The sequence below is a fragment of the Gadus chalcogrammus genome, chromosome 19, assembly GCF_026213295.1.
Source record: "Gadus chalcogrammus isolate NIFS_2021 chromosome 19, NIFS_Gcha_1.0, whole genome shotgun sequence".
NCBI lineage: Eukaryota > Metazoa > Chordata > Actinopteri > Gadiformes > Gadidae > Gadus > Gadus chalcogrammus.
Window position 1 is genome coordinate 17,273,856 of NC_079430.1, and position 15,102 is coordinate 17,288,957.

Consider the following 15,102-nt stretch of genomic DNA (forward strand, 5'->3'; position numbering starts at 1 on the left):
AATCACTTCAATTTAACATCTGAAGTCTGACAGCATTCTAGCTCAAATCTTTGCTTTGTTGTTAAATTTGTGTTTCAGCCACATCGTGGAGACAGGGTTTTTACAACGGCCCTGGTTTTTTAGTTTCTGGCCCTGGCTCCATGCCGTCTCCCCTAGGAAGTTTGGTTATAAAGTAGGACTGCTCGATCCGTGATTAACTCGTGTTAGCCTCTGAACCGAAGAAGCAACGAGCCAGTTAAAACTTCTGCTGAAGCGCGACTGGTGCACAGTACCTTTCAATTAAGTGTCAATCAAGTACATTTTCTACTAAGAAAATACATGGGCCCTGCCAGCACTCAAACTAGGCCACGGTGACATCCTGCAGTAGGTAATTATTCAGATATATTCATGTGTCAGTACGATTCCAAGGTGTGTGTGTGTGCACTGAGCTCTTCCAGCTATACTGCAATAAGTGTTGCACATCAGCATTGAATGGCAGTTCCCCAGAGGACCATATATGGGGTTCCTCCAAGTATAGTGACAGAGGACGTCACATGATAAAGGTTGCCAACCACAAGGCCGCAAATGGCGCCATCAATAACGTCGGCGTTCCCCTGCTGTGGTGTGGAGCTCTAACATGGCAGCCCACAAATCGATTGTTTCCCCCCACTCCCCCTCTCGTTTACAACCCCACAGCACAGGTGAAACAAGACTTGCCTACAGGGGATTGTTAGTGACATGGAGCCAATACCTTCTTAAAGGCTCCTTGCTAGCATGGCGGTTGACAAACGCACACACACACACACTAGAAAAGGTACAAAAGGATTTTTGTTATTAGGGTCATAGTGGGCAAGGAATATTGCGCATATATAATTTAAATTCAAAGAGTTGAATGACCAAACGGATGCTTGAATGAGATCACACACACACGGTTAGTCCTGTTATGGTTCATTTAAACTGGGCCAAACCTGTTGAGTATTTGTTGAACAAAGCCTTTACAAATATGCGTATGAAAGTGTATGCGAGTGCGTCTGTCTGTACAATCGTCCACGCGGAACGGAAGACATGCGTCAAAGTGGAGTGCAGCACCGGCCTTGAGAACTCAAAGCTGTCAGTGTCTGTCACTTCGCTTCCCGTTGTCTGGGTTTCAGCCTACGAAGCGCGACCGCAGCTGTCCCTCTCCCACCGGATAAAGCACGGTGCGACAGACGGGAGAGGCTGACGGGTGACATCAGCGGGCAGGTGAACAGCGAACACTCCTCCAAGCTTCACAAAAAAAGAAAGAACTGAGGACGCTCACATTGGTTGCCATTTTCCAACCTATGGGTCTGGAGCCTGAAGTGGATGGCGTGATGGCCACAGTAAAAGGTGACATATTAAACCACCAGGTGTGAGTGGGATTAGCCGTTACAAGCCGTTTTGAAAATGTGCATCTTCTGACATCACAGATGGGCGTGTCCACGTAGATGTGTGCTGGATAGATCAGTCTACCAGCCTACCCAGTGGACTGTTGCAAACGTTGCTCATCTATCCGCCATACATCTAGGTGGACACTCCCACCTAGGATGTCAGAAGAGGCCGATTTTCCAACGGCTTGTAATGGCTGATCACACTCACACCTGGTGGTATGATACGTCACCTTTAAGTGGGTCGTAATGCACGCCATTAGAGGCGCCTGGTGGGGGTCGGGACCAGTGGTGTCCAACCTGTGGGTCGGGAGCCAGAAGTGGATGGCGTGATGGCCACAGTTAAAGGTGGGGTATGGGATTTGCGAAACGGCAGCAGATTTTGAAAATACACAACTCAAAATGGTCCTACCCCCTCTCCTTCAACGCTGACTCTGACTCCACCCATTCCAAGTACATGGACGCGCAATCACGCACGAGCGAACGCAGATGCGTGAGAGCGAGCCAATAGCTAGTTAGCTCCAGTAGCTACCGCAGGATAACAACAAACAGAAGCTTGCTCTGGGTCACGCGGGGGGAGGGGGAGTGCAGTACGACCGTTTGATTGACGTACTTACTGTCCAATGCCACTCAGTGGGTCTGGAAATGATTGGCTGGAGTTTTTCGAGCCCTGCCCGTTCCACAGATGATTGACTTGTTTAATTTTCATGTCAGTACTTCTTCTAACTCAGTGGGTGTAAGTGGGTTATGCCAACAAAGAGTATTCCATACCCAACCTTTAAGTTGTTTACAAAATATATTTCTGCATTCACGCCTACGATCTTGTCGGTTTAATTTGATCATGAGTAATCTATGATGACGTGTGAAAAGGGCAGAATAATATTGAAGAACAACCCACGGCTACCTGGCAAAACTTTTGTTTCCGATGTAGATGACTATTGATCGCGGTGGGCTCCATAAAGATGCCTTTCTGAGAGGCAAAGTAAATTATTGCAATGTTCTTTGCTTAAAGGTTTTAGCCTTTAGTAGTTACACCTTATTCCAGAGTTTAAAAACAGATGGATAAACGTTGCAAAACTCGTTTGACAAAAATGACCCTAGTTTCTTTCAACCACTGACGTTTAATGGTACTTATGGTACTCGAGTAGAACCACTGATCCCAGCCTGGCGCTCCTAGAGGAGACAAATCGCCATTGCGCCTAACCCCAGCTACCTCAGACACACACACACACGCACACAAATCTTTCGGAGAAAAACAAATTAGGACATGGTGATTCCCTCATACGCACACGTATCCACCATCGACAAAGACAGCCAGCAAAACTGTTTAAAGTCGGCCCCTCTCAGACAAGACACGCAATCACCATCTGCCCACTAAATCTGCTTCACTTACAATTACCTTGCAATAACAGTTAAGAAGATCCTTAAATACAGGGACGCTACGACCAGGGATTTGCACCATCAGCTGCTGCCAACATGTACATGGGTTTGTTGGGGCGAGAACCCCTGTCCAAATGCACACAAGAAACATTATTGGAATATCGTTATTCAGACATCCTAGGGGCAAGGACACATGATGTCTCCCCGTTCCCAGGATTTCATAAACACACTCGACAAATTACGCAAGACGATGACGGTTAAATACATGCTGGAGGCAACACAGATCACTTTTTTGTCACCAGAATACACACACACACACACACACACACACACACACACACACACACACACACACACACACACACACACACACACACACACACACACACACACACACACACACACACACACACACACACACACCTTAAAAGGGAATGACAGTCACAGTTCATCTGGTATCACAGAATCTGCTCCTTCACACAGACCAACATCACACCTTCCAAGCACTATTCACATCGCTCTGGAGTAGCGGTTACCAAACAAGAATGAGTAAAGGAACAGTACGTATTTGGTGGGCACTGGGCCAAACCTACAGCCACAGGTAGATAACACGTAAACAAGGCCTGGGATATCTTCACCAGGAGGCATAGAGGCATACATAGATGTTCTTTCATCAGCAACTATCGATTGATTGTAAATCTGAATGCGATTGAACGTTTTTACTTTCAGCTAGAATCGTGTGTGCCTTGGAACAACAACAGCGCGATTTGCTTTGCTGATTGATGTAGAATTTACGAGTGGTCTGACAGCCTTCCAACACAACACAGAGCAGCGTTGACCTTTTCAACAATTCACAAAAGGGAAACCAACTTGTATGCTAATGCTAATTGCCTTTGTGATTAGCTTCACTCCGACATCGATCGCACAGCAGATTTCGCACGTTGGTTCATTTGCTGTTGCACTGTTGAATTAATCATAACAGAATATAGTCACACAATTTCTAAACTTGTTTAACTTCTGCAACGGAATGGATCCCCATCACTGACACAACTTTACACTGGGTGTGCGACAGAATATGGTCTCTCACCCAAAAGCACACGGATTATTCAATATGAATAATGAATGCATGGCTATTCCCTTGCCTTGATAACTTTTCTAATGTTGAAAACTGGACTCCAGGGGGTGGAATGTGAGTACCTTGGGAGCCAGTCGACCTTCAGGGCACTGAAGGTGTCAGGCTATTCTGAAGGTGAGGAAACTTTGAGTCTGAATTTCAAGATTAAACTCTCAGGGTTAAAGTGTTGACCAATGGGAACTACAAAAAAACGATGGATAAAGACAGTCCAAAGGCCGACAAGTTAAAAAATTATGACATTGAAGCAACAATGAAGGCCGACCAAATTCAGTAAAATGGATAGACTGAAATAGGCCCAAACTTCCACCAGAACACACAGCGGTATGAAACCCGACGCAACCGACAAATCCCTGAAGAGACATCTAAAGGGGTTGACTCTTTTACAACAACTAGAACTAGAACTGAGAACTGCTGAAGCCACGCATCATTTATAACCTCTGGACAGGGCAGCTCAGGTGTGCTCCGTTCCCTTAACGAGTTGAAAGATATAGCCTATTTAAAAAAATGAGACATGAAAATTGACAAATTTTAAATACCCCAAAAAATATATAAATAATAAGAGGAACTTTAACTTTGAGGATAACATTGCAATACAAACATGACTTTACAAATGTGACAGAATGTAGCCTAATTTCAAGTAAAAATAAGGGCTTCTGAGGAACAGTTGAATGGACTTATCACATAAACAGGAATTAATATGGCTTGGATTTGGACTGCATGAAGCAAAGGTCTAATGAAGCATGACTATACTTAATTTTCAAATGAGCATTTGATACGGTCTACCTTCTCCTCATTGCTTGCTGTTATTCCGTCATTTTGGACGGCAATACACAACCCAAATAATGAGCAGATGGAGGCGAAAGAAGAAGATAAGCGCTGCGTTAATAGGCACTGTCTCCAAGTATCTTGTTCATCACTGATACGCATTAGCTGGTTTCGGGGTGGTTGATGCAATTTATGGAAATGCAATCAATAAAAAAAAAAGTCATAACATAAATCTGTAAACCAGGACAGCGTCTCAGCTAAGAAACTTATTGAAAAGAAAGTGCAATAACCTACTTTCAGAGAATAATTCAACCCATGCCAAACATCTAGAGCCCAAACAGATATTCTTCATGTTCAATTAAAACAGTTCAAACTACTTCTGTTTAAAATAGTATGATCGTTTGTGATTCAAAACACTGTCAGTTCTACACAGAGCTTAGCATTTACCACGCTGCCAATGAACACCATTGTACACTTCGGGTTGTGCACAAGGTTAAACGAGGCCACTTATCACTGAACAGGCCTACCCACTCAACCACGTATCCTAGTGTGTCGCTCTGTCTGCTGTGTATGTAGTAGAGCCCGACCGATATATCGGCAGGCCAATATTATCGGCCGATATTAGGCATTTTTCAAACTGTTCGGTATCGGCATTTATAATGGCCGATAAATGAATATAAAAAGAAATAAATTTCGTCCACCAGAGTGCGCTCTAACGCCCCAAACCCGCTGATTCAGCCAGAGTTAGGCAGAGTGAATGACGGAGATCGACGGAGATCATCAGTGTTGTTCATGTGTGCAAGTGTGTTCATGGTAAGTTGGCAACTGTCACGAGACATACATTATCCCTTACATATATATTTAGCACAGTAGGCCTAGTAACAAATGTGTACAAAGTTACACATGTATAAAAAAAAATGTCGGGTTAAAATCGGGCTCGGGCTCATTATTACAGTCATGTGTCGGGCCGGGCGGGGCTCGGACAGACCGTGCACGGGCTCGGGCCGGGTCGGGCTTGATTTTCTGGGACCGATCTAAGCTCTATCATGCACCCAAACATGGCAGCGTTTGGATTTCATACTCCTCGAACTCCCACAACAAATACAGCGCAGCAATGGTGGTGAGCTCAGCCATGTTCGTGGAGCAAAAGAAAAGTAGCGGGGAAAATTACGTTTTTGGCGGGCTAATCTAACTGCGTAGGCGCGTTAGGTGCGTTGAACCATTTTTGTGACACACAATGATCAAGCGCCAGGTTAGGCGCGTTACGTGCGTGATCTTACGCGCGCAACGCGTTCAGTGTGTCCGTACCTTAAGCCGCGGCTTACAGCATTTAAACCAGCCGGATTCCGCACAGATTCTGTCTGGCGTCTGGCCGGTTTAGCCCTTTTACTGCGCCATTCTAGGGACGAATTGTGGCCTCCTTGGCTTTCCTTATGTGGCCTTCTTGGCTTTCCATAGACACGGACAATTAGCTGCTTTTGCATACCTAATAGCCGCGGCTATTAGGTATGCAAAACAAGCCCCTCACTCTTTTTCGCTTGACCACTAAGTTTGAAAGCTTTCTAACCAATCAGTGAAGAGAAATGCTGGACTAAAGTAATGCATTGTCGAGAGCTGCAGTGCCTGCTATGTTACGCCGTAACATAAAGCTGTGTTGACTTTACTTGTTTCTCTACAGTATAATACACTACAATGTATTGACCACCACTAGCTAGTGAAAAATACATTTGTATCTAGTACAGTGTTATAATTTTATATGATAACGAGTTGGGTTAATGAAGTGCTGTTATTATGCGTTCAGCAGCTATGCAAATGTTCTCATGTGTTGGGTTATGCACTAATGTTATTAGTAGAGATTGGGGGTTGTCTCTCAAGAAGGGGGGGGGGGACAACGCGAGGGAGGTTCCGGAAGCAAGACGTTGTTGGAGCTAAAACTGTGTTACGGCTAAATGTACGGCGTGGTCACGGCCAACAGTGATCGGAAATAAACGTTGGATTTACAAAATAAAGAGCAGGATTGCAAGCCAGACATCGCCTGTTTATTCAACACTAAACCACCGTGGGGTGAACGTTACACTGGTGTCCGAAGTAAAAGCGACAGATTGGTTCTTCTCCGGTGTTCGCCATTATCCTAGCCGTCTGGTGGACCTACCACGGGGTGGACCTACCACGGGGTGGACCTGCCAACGGCGCACAGGAGTGGAGCGCGGCCGAAAGGTAAGGAGGAGGAGGGGAGCTACGGTTATGCCCTTGGATGATAAAGCGCTACAGCTAGCGTTATGCCTTACGGACGATGCACTGGCATGCCTGTTACTGCTCAGCCCAGAAGAACAAAATAATTATGAGGGGCTTGGGGCTCTGCAAAGACTTTTTGGACATTGCGAACAGCCCGGTCTCCTACACTCTGAACTTTCCATCAGACGCAGGCGGCCTGGGGAGCCCCTCCGTGTGTTAGCTAATGACATTGAAACTCTAGCCATGAGGGCTTATGCCCACATGCCGCCGGCGATACAGACGGAGCTCGCCAGGGACCAGTTCTTCCAAGCCATAACCCCCAGGGAGCTGCGATTACAATGACCACTTGACGATGTCAGCCAACTATACCACTCGTAGTTGCTGGATTGAAAGTGCCGCACAAATCCTTTGCCCGGCTGGGTCAGAGCAGCTAGCTGGGTTGTTGGTCGTCCCTGTTTCACAATTTCTAGCTTTTCTGAGCAAACCCTTCTCGAAAAAGACTTTTTCAACAAGTTGGCCACAATATCCAATCCTCCTCCTCTGTCTTCCATTGCAATTAAATTGAATCTAATAAAAAAAAAATTAACCTAATGATCAATATAATTTGGCTGCTAGCTAGTTGTAATTTATTTTGTTTTCCACCTGATGGCGCCAAACAACAAGGCCAGCTAGAAGGCCTAGACGTGTAAAAGGATACGCCCAACTCGGCAAACTCGAAATCTAATTGGTTGAAGAACATGTCAATCAACAACATAGTCCCGATTAGCGTCAACAGATTTTTTTTTACCAAGAGACAGCGCGGGGAAATAATCTGATTGGATAAGGGCTCTAATATATATATTATCGCTCTGGAGGCAACCCAACTGAAGGAAAAACAAATAAATGGTATGGTATGGTATATAAAACGTATTTAGACTTATGTGAACAAAATGATTAAAATAGAATGAATGAAAAATATATATATAATAAAAGGTATAAATTATATATTTTATGAAAATAAAAATAATGTATTTTTCTGAAAGTGTCTAGACCAGCAGAGAAGGCTTTGCTGGCCCTGAAGGCCCGCCTCTGGCCGTTTGTACTGCCAACGGACATGGCGCACAGGAGCGGAGTGCGGCCGAACGTTAAGGATGGAGCGCTGCGGAGACCAAGGCCCGAACCGGTACCGGTACGCAATACCCGATCAGGAAGCAGTGACGGTGGTTGACGCTCTGGTAGAGGGCATGTTCAGAAGGCTCGGGATGGCAGAAACCATCCATAGTGACCAAGGGAGGAACTTTGAATCGCTGGTCTTTGCCGCCATGTGTAAGCGCACGTAATAATAGCCGGACCACTGCCCTGCACCCCCAAAGCGACGGCCTCGTCAAGAGGTTCAATAGCACCCTGGGAAAGCAGCTGCTGGTTTACATGTACGTACCTAATAGCCGCAGCTATTAGGTATGCAAAATCGGCTAATTGTCCGCGGCTAAATGTGTCTAAGCCGCGGCTTAGAGCGTTTAAACAGCGGGGAGACTGCGCTGACCAACTGGCCAATGTCTTCACTGATATATTCAACCAGTCCCTGTCCCAGTGCATGATCCCACCCTGCCTGAAGTCCTCCACAATCATTCCTCTACCAAAAAAGACTACTGTCAGCAGCCTCAACGACTACCGGCCGGTGGCCCTTACACCAGTCATCATGAAGTGTTTCGAGAAACTAGTCCGGAGCCACATCAAAACAAGCCTGCCAACCACTTCTGACCCCCACCAGTTCGCATACACAGCAAACAGTCTAAAGAGGACGCCATAGCCACCGCGCTCCACACCACGCTGCAACACGTGGAACATCAGGGGAGCTACGCCAGGCTGCTCCTCATAGACTTCAGTTCTGCTTTCAATATCATCATACCCAACAGACTGCACACCAAACTAATGGACTTGGGTCTTTCACAACCCATCTGTTATTGGATTAAAGACTTTCTGACAGAGCGCTCCCAGAGTTAGAGTAGGTGCCCATCTTTCCTCTGCACTTAGAATCAGCAACGGCTCCCCACAGGGCAGCGTGCTGAGCCCCCTACTCTACACTCTCTACACCAATGACTGCATCCCCAGCCACCGCAACAATACCATCATTAAGTTTGCGGATGATACATCAGTGGTGGGGCTCATCTTAGGTGGGGATGAGACTGCATACAGGGAGGAGGTCCAAAGACTGTCTACATGGTGTGCGGAGAAAAACCTCATCCTCAACACCTAAAAGACCCAAGAGCTGATCATTGATTATAGGAGGAATAAGCCGGACATTCAGCCCATCTATATGAACGGGGAGAGCACGGACTTCAGGCTCCTGGGGATACACATTCAGGAGGACCTGACCTGGACAATAAACACCAAGGCGCTTCTTAAAAAAGCCCAACAGAGACTGTATTTTCTCAGGAAGACCAATGCTGTTGACCTTTTATCGCTGCACCATTGAGACTCCTAAGCTACGGCATCACGCTGTGGTTTGCCAGTTGCACTGCAGCTGAGAGGAAAGCGCTCCAGAAAATAATGAAAACGGCCCCAAAAGTCATAGGATGTCCTCTTCTCTCTCTTGAGGATGTCTACAATAGACACTGCCTCAGGAGAGCTCATAGCATCCTGAGAGACTCATCCCACCCAGGCCATAACCTGTTTGAACTGTTGCCCTCTGGGAGGCGCTACAGGGCAATCAGATCAAAAACAAACAAAAAAAAAAGCTAAAAAACTGTTTCTACCCCAGAGCTGTCATTTCTCTAAATAATGCAGAATTATAAATTATTGCATTATCATACCAATCTGACCTTTAAAATTGGCTGACATTTTAAAATATATTTTTAAATTCTTTATTTTTTATTTTTTTAAATAACACTTCTTTTTTTTAACTTTTTAACTTTTTTTTTTTACACGGGGAAAAAGGGGAAAAAAAACAGTCAGCTATTTTTTAGTTGAAGAAACCATATATGATTAGGCTATATATACATATATATCCTACATAAACAATGTATGAATACATTAGATATCTATATACCTTACCTTATAGACTATCTCTGACTGTTGCTGCAGCAGCAGTTTATTCTGTCTTGACACTTTGTATTGATATTTTGTATTTACTTTTATTAACAACATTCTCTCCTTAGATTATTATGTTTACAGTGATTGTTTTGTATGTATTTTTTATGTATGTCGCTTTGGAATAAAGCGTCTGCCAAATACTTAAACATACATAAACACCTGAACGTTTTTATAGCAGCTAAAACCACCAACCTGTTTCACTGGATTCAGATAAAACCAAATTCTGTCGTATCCAACAATGTTGGTATTTGAATATTGTTACGTGAATGACTAGAGTTTGCAGGTGGAAATTGATAATGGAAAATGATGAGACCAGAACGAGTGAAATTCAAAATACATAAAAAGCAGCCAGGGTAAATGCAGACTGACCATTTACAGTGTTACAAAAATAAGAGAATAAAATACAAAAGAATTATCATGGAAAATAAATTTCTCTCATTAGGTCTGATTATCATGAAATAGGAGTGAAATTCAAAATACAAAAAAAGCAATCAGGTTAAATGCAGACTGACCAATGTAGTGTATGCAAGGCAATGTGAATGTAAAAAAATCAATATCTATGTGGGATTAAAACCTTGAAAGAGGACTGTTTTGCATAGCTTCTTTCTCGTGCTTCCTTTCTGAAGTTCAAGAGAGGTGAGTTGGGCAATGTGGTGCAACCTTATCTTATGAAACACAGACACAACCAATGATAACAAGTCTTACTAGTGGTCGTCTGAGGTTTCCTCGGCTTGTAAGTTTGATGGCACACGCAAGAAGCCACATGTTCCTTGACGCAAGTAGGTGTGATGGAAATACACACTGGGCTACGCACACGATCAACAAGTGACCGCATTCAGCCACGTTCAATAGTCACATATTATAAGATCTCACACACACACACACACACACACACACACACACACACACACACACACACACACACACACACACACACACACACACACACACACACACACACACACACACACACACACACACACACACAGAGATGAAATCAGTAGTTTCAATCTTTTTTTGGTATGGCCCTGGCTAGGTATGACTCAGAGAGCGGTTATCTCTTGGCATCTCTCCAACACATTTCCGTTGACTTCGTGGCGTCAACGAAAATCAATGAGAGCAACTGAAAACAATGCCGGTAACAAACTAAAACTGTGACTCAAAACGGTGGTAAACGGCTGAAAAATCAAATCATCAAAAATCGAATAAAAAAAAAATCTTTATTCAGCAAGGCATATCATTAAGAACAAGTTCTTATTTACAATGATGGCCTGATAAGCTTCATGGGGGGGAAGGGGAAGGGGGCAATGAGAAAGGATAGGTTAGAGAGGCAACAGCAAAAAAACACAGCTGTACAACAAGGCAGCAACAGGGACCCGCAGGGTTAACATACAGCTTCTCAGACATACAACAAGCACGAGCAAAGAACAGGATTACATCAACAAGGCAGAATAGCAAGAATAAACGTAGCACAAAATAACAATTGTGAAAACATATAAAACACCCAAAAAAACATAATCATAGAAAACCCAAAACAGGTTTAATAACAAGATTGATTAAAATATCATGAAAATTAGCCAACAGCAGCGGGTATGGCCGTACAGATGAGACAGGAGACTGAGAGGAAGGTTAGATGGAGGGGAAGCAGTTGCAGGATTCTGTGAGAAGGTGTGAGATGGTGTCTTTGTAGGCCGGGATGGAAATTAATTTTTCCAGTTTGAGGTGCAACGATTTGTTGAATTGTCAGAGTTTGACCAGATGGCTTCAATTAAACCAACTGAAAGCAGTAGGAAGGAGCAGTTGCATCGGCGTCACATGAAACGGTGATATTGACGCCCCCCCCCGGACAACGGAAGCTTGCAGACGATCGCCCAACCCTACTTTAAGACTCCTGCGACTGCCATGTTTCTTGCAGGTGATTACTAAAGGGAGCATGGGCTCTTGCAATGGGGTACCCGACAACAATGGTAACATCACCCTGTCAGTCTCCAGGCAGCCCTATTTGTTTGGGCATCGGCTTCTGTAACGGAGCACCTTCGGTCACAGCGGTATTAGGTGGCAGGTTGACGTGGTGATTGGCATTGCCATGATTCTTCTCTTCTTCCGCCTCCCCCTTGGAGTGACCAGCCAGGATACTGGTGCGGAGGATGTTGGTGGCACTGGTTCCGGTAATGGCCCTTTTGACCACAGTTGTAGCAGGTGGCAGGTCGACGTGGTGATTGGCATTGCCATGATTCTTGTCTTCTTCCGCCTCCCCCTTGGAGTGACCAGCCAGGATACTGGTGCGGAGGTTGTTGGTGGCACTGGTTCCCGTAATGGCCCTTTTGACCACAATTGTAGCAGGTGGCAGGTTGACGTGGTGATTGGCCTTGCCATGATTCTTGTCTTCTTCCGCCTCCCCCTTGGAGTGACCAGCCAGGATACTGGTGCGGAGATTGTTGGTGGCACTGGTTCCGGCAATGGCCCTTTTGACCACAGTTGTAGCAGGTGGCAGGTTGACGTTGTGATGAACCTCGTCCTCTTCCACGTCCATCTTGGTATGACCTGCGATGACACCGGTATGGAGGTTGTTGGTGTTGTTGGTTTTGCCATTGTTCAGGTTGATTCTGGGTATTGTGATAGCGCCGGGTTGCTGCGCCTTTGTTTCCAAGGTTGATGTGGAGGTCTGGATGTTGCACGTTGGTTCTGGTGTTGCCGAGATGGAACTGGACCTCTGCGTCCAACATGGTCATTTGTCCGTGGAGGGTTGTCGGTAATGGATCTCCTGTCTTTCCAACCTCCATGTTGGCTGTTGGTGTTTTGTTGTAATTCTCTTTGTCACCAAGTAGGGATGGGTAAGTTGGAGCAGTGGGGGCGGGGAAGGTGGATGGGTTGTTGGGGCTGGGAACATATGGAGAGGGTTGGGTTGGTGTGTCCTCCGGGGCCGTCTTTTCTATTGCATTTTCCTTCGCCATTTGTTCATAGGAATGCCACACTGCTATGTGTATGTTAAATTTGTCGCTGTTCTTCCTGCTGTGCGTTGCGCCATTCCTTTTCCGCAGAATGTTTTCTCTTGCACATCTGAGAGGGCCCAATTCTAGCGATCCACCGAGTGGCCATCTATTTTCCAGGTCGCCTTTGGTCCACTCATGCCAGCTGGAAGACATCTTGAAGAGCTGATCCTTCTCATAGATGTGCTGGTTGATCAGCTGGGTTAGGGGTGAGGGTGTACCGTCCGGCAGAGAATGCTTTGATGAGCAGTTCCCCATATCAGGGCTGGTTGGTTCTGTGTATAAAACTTAAAATTGGAGAGTATGAGGTGTTCTTCACTTCTTATACTGCCACTTCCTGAAGGGAAAAGAGTAAAAATTTAGAAGAATGTAAACTTTTACAGATTGTTCGAACAATTTAAGTTGGTGAATAGAAACAATTGTAATTATAATAGTTAAACCATAGTTAAAAATTACATTGTTATGAACCTTATTTTTATCCAAAATTCATGCGTGTTCTGCAGATCTTAGGTCAGGAATGGCTCCCCTTATTTAAGCACACACACATAGACACACCATCACTCAAACACAACTAAATGAAAGACAGACAGGTCCAAGGATCTAGCTAAAAACACATACTATTCCTCTAGGCGTTAATGTAGACTTAGCTACGTCAGGTTTGGACAGTATTGACTACCACACACCCACGGGGTCCTTTTGGGCGGGTCCCATTTCTTAAGTTGGGTGAGGTAGGGATTTCCCTGAACTCATAAAGAGTCCCCTGCACGTGTTTACCGCTAGCATGGCACCGAGGCAGTTCCAGACCTTCTGTACAAACTAAATGAAGTACGATGGTCTGGTAGGACCAGGCTAGTTTACCCCACACCACTGTACGGGGGATAACTGTTTACATTTTTCTATGTTTGTGCTAAAATTTCATTTGTGAGGAAATTCATTTGTGAGGGCTGGAAAGAGCGGGAAAGAGAAGCATGGATGCAAACGCAAACCAAAAAAACACAGATTTGACAAACTCGACACACAAAATAAGACAGACAAACAGGTAAATCTCCGGGGTTACAAAGATAATTTGTAGTGCTATTTATCAAATGATGGTACCAATTTTAAGTTGACTCCCTGGCACTTCCTATTTTAGCTTTTAAGCTTCAGCTGTTTTGCTGCATAATCATAAATGCAGTCGACATACTTTGTCTTTGTCTTTAGGAACGAGTAATCCTACAGGATCCGTGAGTTCTTTGAGTATTAGTTTGTATGTAGTCCCTTTATTCACATAAACGTGTAATCCTACAGGATTCGTGAGTTCTCGAGTCTTAGTTTATGGAACAGACTAACTGGTAAACACCAGTATACCGTTAAACGTCCACCTTGACTCAAGTTCGAAGGTGGCTCTTTATTCTTATGAATGAGTAATCCTGCAGGATGCTTGAGTTCTCAAGCATTAGTTCGAAGGTGGCTCTTTATTCTTACGAACGAGTTATCCTGCAGGATGCTTGAGTTCGCAAGCATTAGTTCGAAGGTGGCTCTTTATTCTTACGAACGAGTAATCTTACAGGATGTGGTCTCTATCACATAGGCGTGTAAGGACTGACTGGATACCAAACTAGTTTACCGTTGAGTCGCCATTCGAACGTTCGAGGGCTAACGACACCCTCTTATAAACAACCGTCCTGAACTTTATCACTCCGTCACACAATAACACGCGTTATAACACACGCCAGGTTCTTTTAGGAGAATGGATCCGACAAACATACTCAATCAACAGTACAGCAGATTTTAAAAGGCTCTGCTTACCTGTGCCGGCTGTTGACTGAGAATACAAGGCTCACCGAGTTGAGTTGTCCGGATCGCGGTCCTCCAAAACTGGCTTGCTCAACTGGCTTGCTCGCCAGTTTATGAAAAACTGATTTGTTCTTTTTGGAATGGCCGCCTCGGGCTAGGTATGACTCAGAGAGCGGTAAATGTTTCGCACGTGGTTAATTGTAACAGAGACTCAAGATCAACGTGCGTGCCTTCTGGAGGTGGTTCATGAAGCATCTCTAGAACACAGGTAAACAAACGTTTATATTGGGTGTGGGCGGATTGGTAAATAAGCCCCGCCTAACGACTTTCACACCTCCTTCGCCTTCCCCTGATACCACATCCT